Genomic DNA, 22056 nt, shown 5'->3' on the forward strand with positions numbered 1-22056 from the left:
TCATCATATAGTAGGAATTGAGTGCTGGATTGAAGAATTTCACCAAGATTCGTGCATACTCTAAGCAAACTCATGAAGATGGAATGTACAAACTGAGCTAGATCTAGGTGGAATCAAGCATCAATTCATACACAAAGCTTCATAACATCAAAATAGGACTGAATCTGGAGATTGCTAGGCCTTGAATCCACCGTTTCCATTGACTGCTCTTCAAGAAGGTTTGAAATCGAATCTCTCAATTCTCCATTCTATTGCCATGATTGTGTAGAGTTTTTCATGCTGATTACACTGATATAAATTTCGTGGAAAATGGTGGAATATTGAGCAAGATATGTGAACTTGAACTTTTGACATGCATTATGTTTTAATTCGATTCGCGCGATTCTTTGAGTTACAGGCTTAGCAAATGCTGGATTCGTGTTGTACATGAGATAAGATTTCGTTTGATATATAGCATGCTCATTTCTGGAATTTTTGTTGAATTTGTTCCGCCGGTTCCCATGAAGAAGACGGTGGAAACCACCGTGTTCCGCCGTCTGTGAACAATACATCCACCGTCTGGTTTTTGTACTTAGAGCTTACTGTAACGCGCACTGCCCGTCTCCAATTCGATTCCCAGCAAGTGCCTTTTTATTTGTCCACTTGATTTCCTTCATTAGGCTAAACGCGGCGTTTTGATGTGCCCTGGGTTCGATTCCAGGCGTGGACAATATCAATTAATTTTATCTAAGAGCCTGTATTTTATGCATACAGGGTTCGAGTCCTTCATGTAGCATCTTTCCAATTTCATTTTCAATTAACATTTTCCAATTGATTCAACATTATTTCATTTTTTGTTCATTAATTCAAAAAATCATAACAAATAGAATATTGATCCATATTGAATGGAATTTTTTCCTACATGTTCGTCTTGACGTCTAGTATTTTGTAATGTCCATTTCTTGATTTTATCATTTTTGGATTTTTTATGATGAGCTGTTATTTGAACATGTGTGCAAATGTGACATGTGTTACTAAATGATTTGTGAAATGCTCATACTTTCTCCAATTGCCTTGAAATTTAACATGCTCGATCCTAGCATGTAATCTGATTTTTGAGAATTGGTTTGGCATTTTTAGCATTTTTCATTTCTGTTTTGGACACATGGATGTATGGTGTGATAATTTGTGTCACATATTTTGATGTTGAACTTGTTCATTTTCATTGACATGCTAATTGATGTCTTCTGATTCCAATTTTTTGCATGATGATTGTGTTTAACATGTTGATATCACACAAAAAGTTCCATGATTATTAGATGTGTTTCTGATTTAATGTGCATTTTCTCTTCTTGATGCTCAATTGTTGACACCATTGTATGCCTTTGCCTTAACATGATCATTATATGGATTTTCCTTAGGATTTGAGTTGGGTCCTTTTTAGGACATGTTCATGCTTGAATAAATGTGCTTCATGTGGAAGATCAACTTCTGTTTTGACTTTTTGCTTTGCCTTTGACCCTAGTCTTTGTACTAGTGGTTTGTACTCATCTTTTGAGCTTTGTGTTTCAGGTTCAAGCTATTAACTTTAGTGGTTGATGCAATCTTATGATTTGAGATGCAAATTTGCTTTGTCCACTAACCTTCGTTGTGTTGTAGGTCCCTTGGTGATGAATTCACTTGAGTTGTTGACTTGCCTTGTGTGCATATTGGTTGTAACATTGTTGTGTCTGATTGGTTTGTCTGAAATGTGGATATTGACTTGTTTGACTTTCTTACAGGTACTTTAGTAGCTTTAGCTCATTGCTTAAGCTTTGCTTTGCTTGTGGTTGACATACCACCTAGGTAATCATTCTCTAACTCCATGTGGTCTGGAAGCCCTGTCGTTTCTTTTGACAGGCATTTGGTTGAAGTCCTCCTTAAGAGGCAATGACTGTGTTTGTTTATATTTGTGCCATGTACTTCAAGTCCTCCTAAGTGAAGAGGCAATTGACAGATAGAAGGGATTCGCAATCAATCCCCTGTTATTCGTTGAGTCGTTCATTATGCTCGCACCACGTGCTGATGCTCTTGAACCTAACCCAAGATCTTTGTATATAGAGTCAGTCAAGTGGAGCAGGGTCCCACATTCTGGATCCCCACGTTTTCATTGATTCAAGCTCACCCAGGCCCGGGTTAATAGCTATGAGGTCTTATCCTCATTACCTTTCATCTGCTCACCCTGACAGTCAATGTCAGTGGTTAAGAGCTTCATCAGATACCCCTTCTAGTATTGGCTTGTTTGTCGAGGTTGACATGAACCCTTGACTAAAGCCCAGCCTTGTATGAGCCACTTGTTTGCATATAGTGTGTGATACCTGTTCACCTGTGTTGCTTACTTGTTGTGTGATTGACTTGCTTCTTATGCGAGTTAGGTTCTGATTAGAGACCTTAACTTAGGGATCGTATGCATGACAACTTCTAGGCTCGAGTCGTAGTCTCCCTAGTAGTTTGTTATCTCCCTAGTCTCTGGTTAGGAAAGTTTTTTCCCTGTTAAGGGGAACTACGTCGCCCAGATCCTCATACCAGATGAGGTACGTAGGCAGGAGATTGAGCTGCTCTCTTCGGGCGCCCTTTTTCTTTTTCAACCCTTGTGTGTGCGTTAGGAGTCTGATGTAAGTCTAGCGATTGGCATTCGGTTTCCTGTTTGCGTTTGTTTGTTTGGAGTCCGATGTAAGCCCAACGATTGGCATTCGGTTTCCTGTTCATGTGTTTCGTTTGACGTCTCAGCGTCTCCTTTCAGTGTTTTGTTTCGGCGTGCGTCAGCCGAGCTACGAGGGCTCTGATTCTTAATCTGGTTAGAGAAGATACGTATGCATAGGATGCGATGTCCTAGCGAGCAAGTTCCCCACTTCCCCGAACTACGTCGACTCTGATGTTTGTGTCTGACAAACTACGTAGGCCCAGAATGCGATATCCTGCCGAGTCCACTTTCTCCGTTTTCTCTTTCCTGTTTTTATTCCAGTATGTGCAGTTTTGAGCAGTTTTGTTAGCAACCTTATTCTATTCTTTTGAGCGTGGATCCCGTCGAGTACGACGACGTGAGGGGGTGCTAATACCTTCCCTTCGCATAACCGACTCCCGATCCTAGCAATCTCTGGTCGTAAGACGGCTCCTTTCCCTTTCTTAGGTTTACTTCGAGCGTTTCCTTTCCCTCCTTTGGGATAAATAACGCACGGTGGCGGCTCTGTGTCTTTTCCCGCCGGTTGTTTTTCGCGATGCGACAAGTAGGTGATCCGGCATTTTCCTGCTGCTGAAGGTTTAATTATGCAGCATTTATATTGGTATATTATGGGTCTGTTTCAAGTATACTAGATGGCATCATGAGCTTCCTAAGGCTGTCGTTGTTTTCCTAATTTGGTGTTGCCTGATATGTGCGGGCAGTGAGAGCTCAATGCACCGACCTACAATTCAACCTTCCAAAGCCAACAGGATTCCACACCCAACTAATTGAATTTGTCCTGCATAATTCAAACTTGGTATTTCAGTCCAGACCAAGCTTCACCTCACTGCATTTCAGACAACGTCAATCTCATTCAATTTCATCAACTTTAGATCACATGAGTTTGCATATTGGCATCCGATTTAAGCATTGAAACCGTGTTTACAATCAGCGGCAGGTGAAGTGCTATAAGAGGCAAAAGAGAGAAACGAAGAGCCAAGCACTAATGGGAAACCAAAGTCTGGTAAGCATAATTCGAAGCTTTTAGGTCAGGACCCTCAGAGTGGAAGTGTTGCAGGATGAAGATCCGACGTTGAAGCCATGAAATACTTGAAATTGTTGCGGAAAGATTCACCTGATTTTTGGAGACATACTTGCCCTCTTTTGAATTATACACGAGAAGGTAGAGAATCTTGCTAGCCTTCCAAGCTGTAAAATAGTTGCTGAGAAACCGGAACGCAAGCCAAGCTGCAAACGCGAACAAGGCCACGAACGAAATGACGAACATTGCACCAAGCATTATTGCAGACGAACAAGTCCACGATGGTAGCTTCACATAACAACCGTAACCATCAACATGAATGGAAACTACAGAACACAATAAGACGACACAATGGATATGTTGTAATGAATTAACCAAACTGCGACATGAGGCAATGATGCTATACCGACACAAGTCAGTGTAAATGGATGCAGCAAGCTCATGACTGTAGGAATGCATAGTTCCTCTGCCACATCTAATACGCACAATAGGAGAAGAAAAGTCACGATGCCGCCTTACCTTTGTCATCGTCACTGCTGGTTAAGCAAGAACCTTAACATTTAGCTGTATCCCATTTCAATTTCATTAACGTTGTGAACTGCACTAGCAGTGCTACCCGAGTTATACGATTCGGTTAACCACTCTTTTTTGCTATCAATTTATCATACATGAGTATGAGAATTCCATATGAATTAGAATCCTCAAGCGGAGGAAAAAGGTTTCCAAACATACGAAGGATATAACAGGAAAGCCGTCATTGGTGGAGCTGCTGGATGTGCTGCAGGTTTTGCCTTTATGGCAGCAATCTGCATTACTGTCTTCAACAAGAAGAAGAGAGTTCCAGGGTCATCCACAAACACAAGATGGCTTCCCATATACGGAAACTCACACACAAATGCCAGTAAATCCACGTCTGGGAAGAGCATTGCTAATGCAAACCTCGTTGCCATGGCTCAAGGTCTGTGTCGATATTTTTCCTTACAAGAGATAAAGTAAGCAAATAAAACTTTTGATGAGTCCCTGGTTACAGATTTTAAGGTACTTGATTCTTCTGCTTTATTTGGAGTACTGCGAGCTGTAGAAGTTGAAATTTTCTCATTAGTTGGTCTTATCTCTGGAGTAGAACCACAAAATGGAGGTGCACTCGGAACATCCTCGTCGCCCGATAATCTTCCATTCTTTTCTGCAGAACTTTTTTGATTCATCCTTGAAGGTACTCTGGAAGCATACCCTTGTGACATATAAGCCCTACTCTTCAGAAGAGTGCCATTGACACTTCCTACTTGCGTGGAGGAAAATTCTGAGTTGTCCGCCGAATCCGACGATTCATCCTAGATGAAACCATTCTGCCTTACATTAGAAGCAACTCTCATAATTGGATCCCTCGTGATGTTGTTTCAAAATCTATTGGGAATGGGAAAATGATAGTGAGGTGATTAACATGATTGCATATTCATCTGAGTTCAAGAATATTGTTGTTCGAGAAGAAGAACATAATGATCTAGAGATGTTGGCATGCATATCATGTCCATTAGAAATTAAGTGCGGTCCTTTCAATAAACATGGAAAGATTTCCATTCTGATTCAGTTGTACATATCTCGAGGCTCTATGGATTCTTTCTCCTTGGTTCCCGATGCTTCATACACTAGTGCAAGCTTGACTTGTATAATCTGAGCTTTATTTGAGGTTTGTCTGCGAAGAGGATGGTGTGAAATATCTTTGTTCATGTTGAATTATTGCACATCTGTAGACAACCTAGTTTGACCGCACCAACATCCTCTTAGGAAATTTGACAGAGAGCTTTCATCAGAATCATTGCGGAATCTTGAAGAGCAAAGGGTCAATATTTCTAAGCACCACAAGCAGACCATTCAGTATATTGAAACCAGAATTCCAACTTGTCTTGTGAAGTCTCGGAAGATCCAGCCAGTTCTTGCCTCGCGTCAAAATCTTCCATATTCAGGTGATAAGATGCATTGTTCATATGCCACATCATGATTGAATGAACGAAATAAATGAAATATGAATGAGTATGTAGAATTCCTTCAATATGAATGGAATTTTTTCAATGTGAATGAAGAAAATATGAATGCAAATTTGGAATGTGAAAAACGTAAAAAATATGAAATAGTAAATATGAACATGAATGAAGGATATGAAGGTGAATGAAGAAAGAATGCAAACGAGTGACTGATGGGGAAAAATTTTCAGGGCCAAAATCGGGGTATGACAGTTGCCCCTATTTAAACATCCTCCACCAGAGGAAAATGAAACAACGCTTTTTCATCGGATTGCAGTGGGGGATGGTTAAATACCATGGAGACCCAGATTTTGATCCTGAAAAATGCAAATGCTATGATATGATATGCATGGGTGAAATACTTTATTTATTTTTTTGAATTTATCTGTTAGGGACACGGTGAATCCTTAACAGGAGATGCTACTGGACAGACCAATCTGTGGGGAATGCTGATGGTCCACAGGGAGACAGACAAATAGGGTAAAACCAACTCGCTGGGGATAACAATCCTGCTAGAGAATCAGACACACACTAGAGAGTACTCAAAGTGAAATTCGATGAACAACACTTAGAATACAAGAGATTTTGACAGTAAGTCCACGCATGACTTACTAACAATTCGAATATTTTGAGAAAATTTCCACAACAAGTTCATACATGACTTGACAACATTGGACCAAAAGGTTCAGCAACAGGTTCATACATGGCCTGACAACACTGGAATAATCAAAGAAAAAGATTCTTCAAAATAGGTTCAGACATGACCTGGTAATACTGGAATAAAGGCTCAACAACAATGGGTTCATACATGACCTGACAATGCTGGGGAATACCAAGAACGATTCTGACAGCAAGTTCAAACATGACTTGACAACAAATAGAAAAATCAAAAAGAGTGTATCAACAAATTCATACATGACCTGACAAAACTGAAATAATCATAGAGAAAGATTCTTTAAAACAGGTTCAGACATGACCTGGTAATACTGGAATAAAGGCTCAATAACAACGGGTTCATACATGACCTGACATTGCTGGGGAATACCAAGAATAGTTCTGACAGCAAGTTCAAACATGACTTGACAACAAATATAAAAATCAAAAAGAGTGTATCAACAAGTTCATACATGACCTGACATTGCTGGGGAATACCAAGAATAGTTCTGACAGCAAGTTCAAACATGACTTGACAACAAATATAAAAATCAAAAAGAGTGTATCAACAAGTTCATACATGACCTGAAAACACTGAAATAATCATAGAGAAAGATTCTTCAAAACAGGTTCAGACATGACCTGGTAATACTGGAATAAAGGCTCAACAGCAACGGGTTCATACATGACCTGACAATGCTGGGGAATACCAAGAACGGTTCTGACAGCAAGTTCAAACATGAGTTGACAACAAATAGAAAAATCAAAGAGAGTGTATCAACAAGTTCATACATGACCTGACAACACTGAAATAAATATAGAGAAAGATTCTTCAAAACAGGTTCAGACATGACCTGGTAATACTTGGAATAAAAGCTCAACAGCAGGTTCATACATGACCTGACAAAACAGGAACATTCAGAGAATTTTCAACAACAGGTTCATACATGACCTGACAACACTTGACTATTCAAAGAATTTTCAAAAGCAGGTTCATACATGACCTGACAACACTTGACTATTCAAAGAGTGCTCATTTAGCAGGTTCATACATGACCTGACATTACTTGGGAAAAATCAAAGGGAGTTTTATCAATAGGTTCATACATGACCTGAGAATATTGGAAAACATACAAAGCAAGTTTCATCAATGGGTTCATACATGACCTGACACTTTAGAATACATCTGACAGTTTTGGAGATTTCTCACAAGAAATTAATCCAATCACGGATTTTGGAGATTCCTAACAGGTAATTTATGCAAAACAAAGATAAACGGGAGTCTTCTTATAAGTAGATCATCCACGCAAAAGGCTACGATGATTCTTTACAGAGAAATCAAACAAAACCAACATCAATGGAGGTTTCTAACACGAAAAAACCTCCAAGCTTCTGGGAACTCCTCAAGATGATGAGTCATACATGACTTTCACGGAACCATCAGGAAAGACAGGGTACTCAAACTCTCTGTACGTGCCAACAACAATTGGACTTGATGAAAGCCATTAGTAAACAATTACCGGCTACAACGGAGTTTGCCAGCAACAACTAGACTTGAAATGATGTTGGCGACAACCAAACTTAAGATATCAATCACAAATGTATTTACAAACAGACTGACAGTGATGCTAACGACAATTGGGTTTAAAATGAGTTCTAGTAACAACTGAGCTTGGAATAATGCTAGTGACAGCTGAATTTTATGAGACACCAATGGGCCCTAAAATAGTGCTAGGGAATGGCATAAGGGTTCTGGAAGTGTGTCAAAACAAAAATAACATGTTCGGGAATTCATCGGAGAGTAAAAGAAACGAATTCTGGAAATGCATCAGAATTACAAGTGATATTCTGGAGATACAACAGAATACAGACATATCTGATAATATGCCGAGGAAATTCTGGAAATACATCAGAATACAATCCAAACATATTTGAGCATACATCAGATAGGTGAGGAAACATCTGGAAACACATCAGACAAGTTATGGAAATACATCAATAAACCAAGGAGTAATCTGGAAATTCATCGGATAATCCAAAAAGGAACTGAGCCTAATGGAAAATTTTCTAATAGGTGTCAACTGGGTTGGTCTTGAAAATGATTGCGAAAACCGGATGATGGTTTTAAGGGCACCAAAGACAAACTGGAATTAAAGGTCAAAGGATATAGGATCAACAGCAAGACCTGAATGAATGAAAAACGAGCATGAAGTACATTTTGGCTATGCATGATTTGAATTTATTTTTATGCATGATATGAAAATGATGACACTTGAGTGGTCCGAGAGTTGTAGAGGCTTTTTATGGAGATCATTATTCCTCAACACCAAGAACTCAACAAAATATATGTGATAGATATTGTCAAAGGAGAATTCTATCAATCTTGACGGCCACAACTTAGCCAAATGGATCCTTTCGGAGGATTAATGAATCGTGCTAGCATAACTTTCGGGCACTCGTCTCAAAATCAATAGTCGTTGACGTATGGCAGAATTTGTTTGAGTAATTTGAAAATATGAAGGGGGTATGCCCCTCTATGGCTCATCTTGCCCTAGTCTGTTGGGTCCTTGAAAATGTTCACCTTGAAAATGAGTTTGAAACAGCTCGACATGAGACGATCTCGAGATGGCTTGCCCCAATATTTACATACCGCAGTGACCTGACCCTAATTCACCAAAACCTGGAATGGTAGACTTCTGATTGACTGTCTTTGGATAGTTGGACTCAATAAGCTTTTGGGGTGCCTTGCCCCGGTCTGAGTCTTGAAGCAAATCACTTTTTGCTAAGTGAACCTTGGGGTGATTCGATCGGATTGAATGATACTCAAAGTGATTTTCCCATGACCGGACTTCTTTCACCTTATCAAATTCCTCAATTGTATATTGTTGGAATTTCTTTAATGCTAAGTGTTGACTCGCAAATAAGATTGTGCATTCAAAAAATGGTAACTTTAATGCAGTGCTTATGCAAAAATTTGAAATTAGAGTTTATTGATATGAACGGGTGAAATACAGTGAACGGGTCATTTATAAGAACACAATGATGATCAAGTCATTCACAACATGTAAGTTTGTGCCATCAAATGGTTAACAAAAATCATTTGGAGTCAGGTTAACACAACCTTGTTGTAGTATGCTTTCAGAATAAACTCTGCCTCAATTAGGTCTTTTAAGGATTGTAACGTGGTCTGATTCACGGTTTTTTGAAACAAAAGGATATAAGGCTCAAAATTTATTTTTACCCACCCCTTCTTCTTGATGATCTCCAGTTCCTATGTTCAGTTAATTCAATACACACATTCGACTTCGAAGGTGCAAAAGTGAAAATGAGAGTTCAAGGTGAGATTTTCTTGAAATGGAAGTCACCTTATTTTGTTTTTGTTGAGGATTTAATGACCTCTTTTGATTGATTTTCTTTATCCCTAATTTTGCCTGGACCGCTTCTTTGAAGCTTTCGGTCTATCGGGATGCCCTGACTTTTGCCTAAGTCATTTTGTGTTGTTTGACTTAGCGGACTTTTTTCTGTTTTTTTATTTTTACGTGTTGACTGCCAAGTTATTGGTGGATGAGGATCCACCAACACTAATTTTAGCTTTTCTCAACTTCTTCGACACCTCAACATGTGCGCGAAGGATAACATGTGGTTGAACCTAATTGGAGGGCGTACATATGGACGAATTTTTTTTGAAAGATCGAATGCACGGTCAAACTATCTGAACACAACTACCCTGCCCCAGGTTAAGATTAAGGGTTTTAGATCTGACATAAACACCAACTTCTAGGCTCAAAGTTGTTGTCTAGGGATTAACTCCTTATCACTTCAGTGTTTGGGGATTTGAAACAATGCCTTACATCATCGACAAGGTCTTACTCAAAAGCATACCACAACAATTTCAGGTGTTTCGTTTCCAATCTTTGTTAACACAACGGTTTGATAAACAAAAGTGAATGAGAGGAGTATTTTGTTTTTAACATGAATGAAAAACGAGTGAATACGAATGGATCAATTCAAAAGATGCCTAAACATTTCATTAATCTTACCAATTCAAAGAAAACAACAATGCTTAAAAGCAATTAACAATCAACATGCGAGGAAACTACAAAAGAAATGTTGAAACAACCAAATGATTGCCAGCTTTAGGGAATGACTTCTTCAAACTTGATCCATTAACCTATGGGGACACCCCTTGAGACCTTCGCACTTATCCGGCCGATGGGTTAACGTTTACCACCAAGCTTCCTTCTTGAAAGGCTATGTACCTGTTGTCAATCAACTGTTGTACTTTGGCTTTGAAAGCGTTGCAGTCTTCAGTTGAGTGCCCTTCTGATCCGGCATGATATCCACATTTCACATTTGGGTCATACCCAGGTGGGTAAGGTTGTGGAACCGACTTAAGAGACTTGGGAACCACCAACGAGTCTTGAATCATAGGTTGTAGGAGTTGGCTATATGTCATGAGGATTGGATGACGAGGATCATTTATTCTTTCCAAGTTATTTTGAGGCCTATGCTGATTTTGATATCTCGGGCCTTGGGCTTGTTGATTTGGATGAGGAGCAAACCAGGATTGTTTGTAATGAAGACCAAAAGGTAGCGTTTGCTGGTACGACACTCCGGGCATTGCTAACTGCTCATTTTCAGCCACTTGAAGGTTAGGATCAACAAACTTTTTGATATTGGCACGACGATCTTCAAATTCTTTTCCTTCAATCTGATCGTTGGATGCAACCCTCTTGGATCCACTACTCACTTCACCTTTGCTTCTGTTGCCATGGGTCGTGACATCAGAAATCCAATGTGATATCTCAATTCTCATATCGGGAAACGATGATATCTCATTAGCCACCTCCCTAACTTCTTCATTGTCGTACAAAACCTTGAGGGGTTTCTGAGGTCCTTTGCCTTTCTCGCTACTTGGCCCAGGAATCAAGATGTATGTACCTGTGCTTTCCTCCTTGGGTGTTGGTGACCTAATGTCAATCAATCTTTGCAGCTTGAACTTAAAACTCTTGCATTCCTCGATGGAGTGCCCCATTGTTCCAGTATGGTATTCGCACTTGACCTTCGGGTGATCTTCTTCAAAGACTAAGCTCTTTTTGTTAATCAGCTCTCGTACCAAGGCTTTCAGCGCTAAGCAAGAATCTAGGTCATGTCCCACTGCCCCTTTATGTAATTCACATGTTGCATTTGGATTGTACCATGGCAGGTATGCTGACGCGTGTGTGAGAGCTCGAGGGGTCACCAAAGCATTCAGGATCAGTTGAGGGTAGAGCTTGCTATATGGCACCGGAATCGGGTCGTTGTGATTTTTGTTCCCCTTGTTCTGATTCTGATTTTTGCTTTGAACATGACTTCGGTGATTTTGAGGAGGAATAGTCAGAGGATGTTGATGATGACATCCTAAGGGAGGTCGATATACTAGTAGGTGAGGAGTTGCCATATAGAATTTCCCTTGACTTGGGGTAACACGAGACGGATGTGGAGTAGTAGCTCCCTCTGTTGTAGCAATGGGTATGGGATGGCCCTCTTTCCTCAATAAGGCTTGCAGGGTTTCCACGACCCATCCCACTTGGCTTTTCAAAAGATTGAGTTCATCCTTCAATGCTTCTTGACCTTTCCTTAGCTCGTCCATCATCTCTTGAGACATGGTTCATTGTTCTAAACGCGTGTCAGGAATCATTTTGCGGTCATGGACAAAGGATGGATGAGTTTTTTTTTTGTATTTTGTCTGGAAAATGAGATGCATTATGATGAGATGCAGATGCAATGGAATGTGAATGAATGCAATGCAAGCTATGCATTTTTTTTCAATACACGGGTTCAACAGTCTGAGGTACTGATGAATCTGATTGCTTTCCAAGAATAGGTTCTCACCGGGTATGATCTAGGGCTTTGTTGTTAGATGGTGTGGCTAGTGATCGAGAGGGGGGGTGAATAGATCACCTCTTTTTGAATAAACGAATTTAAAAATTCTTATCAGAGTTATTGAAGCTTAGCGGAAAATTACAGTCCCGAATCGACTTCCGTCTATTCTGAATTGCTACTAGAAAATCGGACATGCGAATTTATTGCTGGATTTGAATTAGAACGATAGAGAATATTAACACCAGAATATTATCAAATCAAATGCACTTATCACTAAATTCTGATTCCAATGAATAAAACTCAGCTGACATTTTTGTCAAATATTTGGTGTGTATGTGATCAATGATGAACAATGGTGGAGTTTATATAAAGTTTTCTTTCCACTATTGTATCACGAAATGTACAGCCACAATTTCAACTGAAATCACAAAACTGTTGAAAACGTAAAGAGAGATAAGGAAAGAATACGGTACGCAGAGATTTGGTAAGGAAGTTCCCCACTGTCGTCCTCGCGTGTGGGTACGTCTCCCTCTCAATTTCAAATGAAATTGAGAACTGTAATTATCAATAATGCCGAATTTGTTGATACAAGGTTTCAATACAAAGACAGAAATCTAAATCCCAAGATCTTCTTCTTGTATAAAACCTCCACTTGATCTGAGCTCAATCAAGAATTTCCTGCAAGAAATTGCAAACAATTCACCGGTTCCACGACCTGTTTGCGAAATTACCCAATTTCCAAACCCTACGCTGCGGCTGAATCTGTTCTGCAAACGTGACTAACAAACCCGCAAGAACACTCCAGTTCTTGAAGGACATACCATTTGGTGTTTCCTCGAAACCCCCTTCAACCTTCAACTAAGCTAGATCCTCGATCGTTCCACTGAACACCTTAGCTAGATCCTTGATCGTTCCACTGAACACCTCAGCTAGATCCTTGATCGTTCCACTGAACACCTCAGCTAGATCCTTGATCGTTCCACTGAATGTTATCTCGTTGATCCTTTAATCCAAAGAACAAGAATGATTATGTGTTGATGTTCTTGAAGAAAAGAGATTGAGAAGATGAAGAAGGTGAAGTCTCTTTCAGGTTTCTAACTGCTCAAAAAACAATTGTTGCTACACACTCCTTTGATTTGTGTTCAACTGTTTTTCCCTTCTGAATTCGTACCCTTAACTGAGCTGTCAAAATACTTCTTATATATGAAAGACAGAAGTTGTTAGTAGACAAAACAGAATTATGTATTGATACAAAAGGTTATGCATCGATACATACTGTAGCTTTGATTAATTTTAGAGAATTAATACAAGCATGTATCGATACAAAGCTCGTATGTATCGATACATAGAACATTTTAACTAAGCATGTATCGATACAAAGCTCGTATGTATCGATCCATAGAACATTTTAACTAAGCATGTATCGACACAAAGCTCGTATGTATCGATACATACTGAAGCAAAAATGTTTTGTGATTTAAAACAAATTTATGTATCGATGCAGATGAACATGTATCGATACATACTGACACAAAACAGTTTTTATGAGTTCTTTTAAGAAATGTATCAATATGGATCTTTATGTATAGACACGAAACAATAGTATAGGCTAAAAACACAAATGAAACATGTAAAATAATGCACAACCAACAATTAGACATTGATCACACAATTTGCTATCATTCAAAACTTATTCAAAGTAAAGAATTTGCTCACAAACTCCCCCTTTTTGATGATGGCAAATTTTTAGCAAGATGTGTGATACTCCCCCTGAGTTTGTGCATATCTGTCAACATCTGCATTTCTCCCCCTTTGTCAACATCAAAAAGAAAAAAAACAGTTTTATCAAGGCAACATGTTGTAGCAGGACACAGCAAAAATGATAAAGAAGCTAACAATCATAAAGAAGGAAGCTTAAAAAGTAAAGAATCACTCACAAAGAATGACAAATAAGGGCAATAACACCAGAAGTAAGCAGAAGGAAATAAGCATTTAACTAGTAGAAAGTATTTAAAAATTACATAAGCCAAGACATATAAGGTGCAACTAATCTGAAAAGAAAAAAACTCAAGCAACATGCAATGAAATGCAGTGAAATGAAATGATGATGGTTTAATGTGGATTATAGCCACCACAGGACTCCTCGTCATCTCTATCAGGATCTCTGAAGCTTGGCGGAGGCGGAGGAGGAGGCATTGCATCTGGATTGTGGCCCATGAAGGTGTAGTGCCTGAACCGGTCCTGAACTTCAACACTTCTGAATCTGTCCATAATACCAGGATTGGCACGGCAGTCGTCCATAAAACCAGACATTTCATTGTAGAAGACTTGGTGCCACTTAACCAAGTCTGTGTGCCAAGAGTGTTGGTTATGGTACATCCGTGTATGATCGTCATGCCACTCACGATGCTCCTTATGCCACTCACTTTGTTGTACATGCTAAGACAGTGCCTCTTCATGACGTTCTTGGTTGGCAAGCTCCATTTGTTGAAGCATTTGAGTTAGGTGCACAGTAGGTGTTGAAGATGAAGCACCGCCGGAGAACGGAGGAACCGTTGGTTCAGGTACATAGTTGGTTGGAGACCACCTTTGTGGCACCCAATCACCCCAACCAGCATTGTCATCAGCTGCAGGCACATCTGCTTCGTTCACATCATGCATTTCTTCATCAGGTTGGTCTTCAACTACATGAATTTGTTCAGAAGGCACATCAAAATTATAGATCCTTGTTTTGGATTTCCTTTCAAAGAAATAGAAACATTGACGTTCCTTGTCCCACCCATATCCCATATGAGATAAAGTGGAAGAGTCAAACTCTTGAGCAGCAGATGGTGATATGAGAGGAACTAAAGGGATTGCAACATTCCAGAACGTAAGAATTTTCATGATTTGAGACGCATAACCAAGAGCAACATTCTTGGCACTATTACGCACAAAAAAGAGACGCTTCACAAAGTAATTTGCCCAATTCAAGGGAACCTTATTTTGAAGAATATACAAGAGATGAATGCCTGCCCTGTCTAACCTAGAATGTCCACTGTTTGCTGGACGCAGAATGTGCGAGATAATCCAATGAAGTATACGAGGAATTTTCTTAATCATACCAGACGTAACCTGTTCATCCTCACCCAGCGGTCTGTCCAATTTCAAGATAGATAGAGTAAACTCCTTCAGGTTAAAGTCAGTATCAAACTTCAAGTCATGCCAAGTCTTGAAATTATGCGACGAAAGCGGAATTTGAAACACTGTTTCCCAATCACCAGCCTCAAAAGTATAGGTTCTGACACCAATAGAACACTTAAACATATATCCTTTACCAGATTGTAAGCCAGCATAAAATGCACGGATAAAATCTTCATGGTAATCATCATTTGTAGTAAAAAATGAACCAAGTTTTTGTGCATTAAGGAGTTCAACCACATCATTGAGATGCAGATGAATAGCATCATGTTTATCGAAGACATGAGGTTTCATAACTAACCTTGTCTTGAAAGAATCCTCAAACTCAGTAGCAATTGCAGGATGAAGCAAATCTAAGGCATTAGGAGGAATGTCTGGTAACTGCTGAGAAGTGCCAACCGGTTCCTTTCCTTTTCCTTTTCCCCTTGCTCTAGCCGGATTGATTCTTGGAGGCATGGTGATGAAAAATTGAAGAAATGTGAGATGAATTTAGGGTTTTGGAGAGAATGATGATGAAGGAGATTAGGGTTAGCCGCAGGTTTTGAGAGGTAGGGGAACTGCTGATACCAAGTTTGTGAAAAGATGTGATAAGAGTTGCTGATGTGTCGATCCATGAGTGAAATAAAATGCATTTAATCCAAAAACAATCAGTATGTGTCGATACATATGGGAATGGATCGATGCATGTCACGCATTTTTGTTTTTAAAGGGTCTATGTATCGATACAAACGACGAATGAATCGATACATACTGAACCAATTTTGACAGATGTGAAATGAAGAAGACATGAATCGATACATACATCTTTGAATCGATACATACTGATGCCAAACCAAATTTTAATTAATTTTTATGCAATATGGTTATGCATTATGAAGTATGTCATGATAATGATGCCCAAGTATAATTCACAAATCAGATATTAATGTTCAAACAATATATGGAAAGAAATTCACATAAACGAAAATAAGGAATTTTGTTCTAACATACACAATCACATAGTTCTAAAAGAGATATAGAAAGGAGTGATATTACCTCTGTTGATGTAACCTTATGAGGTATAAATGAAATCTAAAACAAATCTCATCAACCAAATGTGTGTTAGTTGAACCAAAAATTATATCGTCTACATAAACTTGAACTAAAAGAATGTGCTTTCCCTTGTGTTTAATAAAGAGAGTATTATCCACTTTACCTCTTGAATATCCATGATCAATTAGAAATTTGCTAAGCCTTTCAAACCAAACCCGAGGGGCTTGTTTAAGACCATACAAAGCTCGTTTTAATTTGTAAACATAATTTGGATTTTCAGCATTCTCAAAACCAGGAGGTTGTGAGACATATACCTCTTCATTTATGACACCATTTAGAAACGCACTCTTTACGTCCATTTGGTAAAGCTTAAAATTATTAGAACACGCATAGGCAAGCAAGAGACGTATAGCTTCAAGGCGAGCAAGTGGAGCATAAGTTTCCTCATAGTCTATGCCCTCCTCTTGGTTATACCCTTGTGCTACTAAACGTGCCTTGTTCCTAGTTATCACTCCGTTTTCATCAAGCTTATTTCTAAAAACCCATTTAGTACCTATGATATGATGATCTCGCGGATGAGGGACAAGTTCCCAAACGTCATTTCTTTTAAATTGATTAAGCTCTTCTTGCATTGCCATTAGCCAACATTCATCAATCAAGGCCTCTTTGGCATTTTTAGGTTCTACTTGTGAAACAAAAGCGAAGTGAGAACAAAAATTACTTATCTTAGAACGAGTCATTACTCCCTTTGAAATATCTCCCAAGATGTTTTCAATAGGATGGTCTTTTGAAGATTTCCAAGCTGGTGGAAGGTCATTCACTTCAGCTGTCCTTTCTTCCTTATCTTCTTCATGACTAGTATCTTCCTCCTTCTCATGGGCAACTGTTCTGGATTGATCAGTTTCCGTAACAGCTTCCTTGAGTATGTCTCCTGTAGATACACCTGCGTCATCAAAAGAAATACCTTTTCCGACACTTTTCGGATAAGACTCATCAAAATAAACATGGACAGATTCTTCAACAGTAAGTAAACGCTTATTATATACTCTTACACCCTTAAACACACCGTTCTGTTCAGCATGTTCAATTATGCAGCAAGTTTTTGTGAAAGAAACTTTATAACCCTTGTCACATAATTGACTTATGCTTAACAAATTGTGTTTAAGCCCCTCTACTAAATGGACATCAGAAATAGTAGTGGTAGAGGGATTACCTACACTACCTTTGCCAAGTATAGCTCCTTTGTTATTGTCTCCATAAGTAACATATCCCTTCTTCTTTGCTTTGAAGTCTATAAAAAGCGATATGTCACCGGTCATGTTCCTTGAGCAACCGCTATCAAGAAACCATCTCCTATCTACGGAAGCAAGGCACTCATCCTACAATATCAAAAGAGAGAAGTTGGTACCCAATTTTTATTGGGTCCAAGTGGTTAAGTGCTAACATGGTTGCCTTTTGGCTTCCATTGATAAATACCTTTAGGAGCAAGAAATCTCCTAAACTTGCATTTCTCAATGGTATGGCCAGCACGACAACAATAATGACATAAACCATGATGATGTGTTTGTTTATTCTTGTTCATTAAATCCTTTGGAATAAAAGAGTATTTTGCATATGGTGAATTTAATGACTTCTTAAACAACTTAGAGTCAACGACATAAGTAACCTTAGGTTGTAAAGCTTTTGCCAATTTGACCTTGAGAGTGTTTACCTCTTGTTGCCAAATATGACAAGCTTCACAATACCCAACTTTACTACATCCATCAATGTCAATATTTTTTGAATTTTCTGCAATACTAGCTTTTAACCATTCTAAATCTTTTTCAGCTTTATATACTTTACCTTCCAGAAATGAAAAAATTTGTTTATCGGAAGATAATCTTGTAAAAGCATCTACAGCTTCGTTATGCAGTTTTTCAAAAGCTATTTTCAGTTCAGAAAAAGACATAGAAGAGAAATTATTATAATAGGCTTGTTTTACCTTTTTATCATTGATTTTATTCTTGTGGTAGGACAGATTTTTGGTGTGAGCCATAAGGCACAGATTTGCGGTTTCATCACTATCACTTGAACTTTGTGTGCTTGATGAATCACTATCACTTTCCCATGCAATGTAAGCTCTTCTTTGTTTGTTGTACTCTTTTGGTGGAGCTTTTCCTTGATCCTTATACTTCATAGGACAATCTGTTTTATAATGTCCAGATTTACCACAATTAAAACAAGATCCTTTTCCTCTACTCTTCTTATTCTCTTCCTGTTTTGAATCTGTAGATTGTCTTCGAAAATTCATGAGGTTTTTGTCGGAATGCTTGACTCCATTCTTTCGAATGAATCTATTATATCTCCTTACAAAAAGTCCCATTTCCTCATCATCCGAATCTTTGTCACTACTAGAATCATTGTCACTTTGCTCTTTTCGTGAGGACTTAGAGCTAGAGGCCACAAGAGTTATTGGCTTCTTCTCTCCCTCTTTGTCTCTCTTCTTCTCCTTTTCCTTCTTAATTTTGTTCTCAAACTTTTCAAGACTTTCTAATGCTTGCTGATGTTCTTCCAGCTTTCCAAACAGAGTTGTAATCGTAAGTGTCGTTAGATCGTTGGCTTCCTTGATAGCTGTTACTTTAGGTTGCCATTCCCTGCTAAGACATCTCAGAATTTTATTAGTAGCTATTTCATTGGAAACAGGTTTTCCAAGTGCATTCAACCGATTAGTGAGATGAGTAAATCCCTTTTGCATGTCGGAGATATATTCTCCTTGTTTCATGCGAAAGAGCTCAATCTCTTGATTCAGTGTGTTAATGCGGGACTGTTTTACTTCAGTAGTACCCTCATGGGCAACTTCTAAAGCATCCCACGTTTCTTTAGTTGTCGTGCAATGGGATATCCGATAATACTCATCAACACCAAGTGCTGAAATTAGCATATTTCGAGCTCTCCAATCACTCGACCACTTTTTCTCATCTTTCTCATTCCAATCAGCTTCTGGTTTAGGAACTATGGCGCCAGCCGCATTTGTCATAGTAATTTGAAAAGGACCATTTTCAATGGCAGCCCATACTAGCCTATCAATAGAATTTATATGAATTCACATGCAGTATTTCCAGTAGCCGTAATTTTCACCGTTGAAAATCGGCGCTCTATTATACGCCCCCTTTGGTTCAGAATCCATATCGTTACAGGCAGCCACAGAACACCAGCGAACCGATGCTCTGATACCACTTGTTAGACAGTGTGGCTAGTGATCGAGAGAGGGGGTGAATAGATCACCTCTTTTTGAATAAACGAATTTAAAAATTCTTATCAGAGTTATTGAAACTTAGCGGAAAACTATAGTCCCGAATCGACTTCCGTCTATTCTGAACCGCTACTAGAAAACCGGACATACGAATTTCTTGCTGGATTTGAATTAGAACGATAGAGAATATTAACACCAGAATATTATCAAATCAAATGCACTTATCACTAAATTCTGATTCCAATGAATAAAACTCAGTTGACAGTTTTGTCAAACATTTGGTGTGTATGTGATCAATGATGAACAATGGTGGAGTTTATATAAAGAAGTTTTCTTTCCACTATTGTATCACGAAATGTACAACCACAATCCACCAACTGAAATCACAAAACTGTTGAAAACGTAAAGAGAGATAAGGAAAGAATACGATACGCAGAGATTTGGTAAGGAAGTTCCCCACTGTCGTCCTCGCGTGTGGGTACATCTCCCCCTCAATTTCAAATGAAATTGAGAACTATAATTATCAATAATGCCGAATTCGTTGATACAAGGTTTCAATACAAAGACAGAAATCTAAATCCCAAGATCTTCTTCTTGTATAAAACCTCCACTTGATCTGAGCTCAATCAAGAATTTCCTACAAGAAATTGCAAACAATTCACCGGTTCCACGACCTGTTTGCGAAATTACCCAATTTTCAAACCCTACGTTGCGGCTGAATCTGTTCTGTAAACGTGACTAACAAACCCGAAAGAACACTCCAGTTCTTGAAGGACAAACCATTTGGTTTTTCCTCGAAACCCCTTTCAACCTTCAACTCAGCTAGATCCTCGATCGTTCCACTAAACACCTCAGCTAGATCCTTGATCGTTCCACTGAACCCCTCAGCTAGATCCTTGATCGTTCCACTGAACACCTCAGCTAGATCCTTGATCGTTCCACTGAACGTTATCTCGTTGATCCTTTAATCCAAAGAACAAGAATGATTATGTGTTGATGTTCTTGAAGAAAAGAGATTGAGAAGATGAAGAAGGTGAAGTCTCTTTCAGGTTTCTAACTGCTCAAAAAACAATTTTTGCTACACACTCCTTTGATTTGTGTTCAACTGTTTTTCCCTTCTGAATTCGTACCCTTAACTGAGCTGTCAAAATACTTCTTATATGTGAAAGACAGAAGTTGTTAGTAGACAAAACAGAATTATGTATTGATACAAAAGGTTATGCATCGATACATACTGTAGCTTTGATTAATTTTAGAGAATTAATACAAGCATATATCGATACAATGCTCGTATGTATCGATACATAGAACATTTTAACTAAGCATGTATCGATACAAAGCTCGTATGTATCGATCCATAGAACATTTTAACTAAGCATGTATCGATACAAAGCTCGTCTGTATCGATACATACTGAAGCAAAAACATTTTGTGATTTAAAACAAATTTATGTATCGATGCAGATGAACATGTATCGATACATACTGACACAAAACAGTTTTTATGAGTTCTTTTAAGAAATGTATCAATGTGGATCTTTATGTATAGACACGAAACAATAGTATAGGCTAAAAACACAAATGAAACATGTAAAATAATGCACAACCAACAATTAGACAATGATCACTCAATTTGCTATCATTCAAAACATATTCAAAGTAAAGAATTTGCTCACAAACTCCCCCTTTTTGATGATGGCAAATTTTTAGCAAGATGTGTGATACTCCTCCTGAGTTTGTGCATATCTGTCAACATCTGCATTTCTCCCCCTTTGTCAACATCAAAAAGAAAAAAAAACAGTTTTATCAAGGCAACATGTTGTAGCAGGATACAGCAAAAATGATAAAGAAGCTAACAATCATAAAGAAGGAAGCTTAAAAAGTAAAGAATCACTCACAAAGAATGACAAATAAGGGCAATAACACCAGAAGTAAGTAGAAGGAAATAAGCATTTAACTAGTAGAAAGTATTTAAAAATTACATAAGCCAAGACATATAAGGTGCAACTAATCTGAAAAGAAAAAAACTCAAGCAACATGCTATGAAATGCAGTGAAATGAAATGATGATGGTTTAATGTGGATTATAGCGACCACAGGACTCCTCGTCATCTCTATCAGGATCTCTGAAGCTTGGCGGAGGCGGAGGAGGAGGCATTGCATCTGGATTGTGGCCCATGAAGGTGTAGTGCCTGAACCGGTCCTGAACTTCAACACTTCTGAATATGTCCATAATACCAGGATTGGCACGACAGTCGTGCATAAAACCAGACATTTCATCGTAGAAGACTTGGTGCCACTTAACCAAGTCTGTGTGCCAAGAGTGTTGGTTATGGTAGATCCGTGTATGAT

The sequence above is a fragment of the Lathyrus oleraceus genome, chromosome 7 (genome assembly GCF_024323335.1).
Source record: "Lathyrus oleraceus cultivar Zhongwan6 chromosome 7, CAAS_Psat_ZW6_1.0, whole genome shotgun sequence".
NCBI lineage: Eukaryota > Viridiplantae > Streptophyta > Magnoliopsida > Fabales > Fabaceae > Lathyrus > Lathyrus oleraceus.